A 1,901-nucleotide genomic window follows, 5' to 3' on the forward strand; every position below is an offset into this window, starting at 1 on the left:
GGGTCGTTCGGTGAATGACGCCATCCCCCCTGAACTGAGCTCAGTTTCTTACCAATCATTTGATGAGGCATTGGGGCTAGTTCGCAGGGCAGGGGCCGGGGCTCTGATGGCTAAACTGGATATAGAGTCCGCCTTTCGGCTCCTGCCCATTCACCCCTCCTCTTTTAGGCTTATGGGGTGCTATTTTGAGGGGCAGTACTACGTGGACAAATGCTTGCCCATGGGGTGCTCAATTTCGTGTGCCTACTTCGAGGCTTTCAGCTGCTTCTTGCACTGGGCCATTGCGGAGGTGGCCGGATTCGACGGCCTGGCACACTATTTGGATGATTTTCTGCTGGTTGGGCGGGCAGGATCATCTGAGTGTGCTTTCCTGATGAAAGTCACTAGGTTTCTAATGGATAGAATGGGAGTTCCTCTGGCGGAAGACAAGTCCCAGGGTCCTTGCACGTGCCTTACTTTTTTGGGCATTGAAGTTGATTCGGTGGCAGAGCAGTGCCGTCTGCCACATGAAAAAGTTCAGCGCATGTTGGAGTCAGTACGCGCTATGAGAGCAGAGCTGTATAGCTCCGTGAAGGATCTTCAAATCCTATTGGGTTTGCTGAACTTTGCCGGCAGGATCATTCCCATGGGAAGAATATTCCTTCGCAGGCTCGAGAGGCAGCTGTGCGGAAAAAGATCGCAGACCCGGAGGTTCCGGGTGTCTGCTGAGATGGTGGAAGATCTTAAGGTCTGGGAAGATTTTCTTCTCCACTTTAACGGGATCTGTCTGTGGCGGGAGGTTGTTCCTTCTAACGCAGCGATCCAGTTGTTCACTGATGCGGCTGGGTCCCACGGGTACGGGGCTTTCTTGGCCGGGCAATGGAGCGCGGGCCCATGGCCCGCCGCGTGGATAGAGAGCGGCTTGGTCAGGAACCTATGCCTTCTCGAACTGTTTCCCATACTGGTTGCTCTTGACATTTGGGGCAATCAGCTTCGCGACCGCGAGGTGGTTTTCTGGACAGATAACATGAGCGTTGTTTATGCTGTTAACAGATTATCATCTAGTTCCCCTCCGGTTGTGCGGTATTTGAGACTGTTGGTGCTGAGGTGTCTGCACTTGAATATTGTGTTCCGTGCTAAGCATGTCCCGGGCGTCCAGAATAGAATTGCTGATGCGCTCTCCCGTTTTCAATGGGAAGCATTTTATGCTTTGGTGCCCGATGCGGACACTAACGGATTGTCCTGTCCCACTTACTTATGGCAGGTGGCGCTGGATGGGGCCCCTTGATTGCGATGGTGCGGGCTTCCCTCGCTCCGTCTACCTGGGCTACGTATGTGAAATACTGGACGGAGTGGATCGCCTTTTGTGACTTCAGGTGTCGTCCCTCCTGTGACGGGGACCAGTGGGGCTTGCTTGAATGGATTACCGAACTTAAAGGTAATGGTGTTTCGAAGACTGCGATGGGTTCACGCCTGGCGGCAGTGTCCTTTTTCTGCAAGTTGTATGGGCTTGTTGACGCCTCGAAGACCTTCCTGGTTAGGCAGGTACTTCGGGGCTGGGGGCGTATGGCCCCCAGGGTCAGGGATTTCAAGGAACCAGTTACCATGGAGCGTCTGGTAACGTTGTGCCAAGTTTTGCCGGCGGTCTGTTCATCCGCCTATGAAACTGCCCTATTCTCAGCCGCCTTTGGGTTGGCTTTTCACGGGGCTCTTAGGGTAGGGGAAATTGTCCCGCCCTCTAAGAATAAGACGGGCGGCCTTTTGCTGCCTCATGTTAGAGACGACGGGTCGTCTATCTTGGTCTTTCTTCCCAGATCCAAAACTGACCAGGAAGGGAGAGGTGCCTGGTTGGCTTTGCCATCCCATGTTGAAGCTGTTTGCTGCCCGGTCAGACTGGTTAAAGCCTATATGGACGTGCGTCC

The sequence above is a fragment of the Bombina bombina genome, chromosome 7 (genome assembly GCF_027579735.1).
Source record: "Bombina bombina isolate aBomBom1 chromosome 7, aBomBom1.pri, whole genome shotgun sequence".
NCBI classification, from domain to species: Eukaryota; Metazoa; Chordata; class Amphibia; order Anura; family Bombinatoridae; genus Bombina; species Bombina bombina.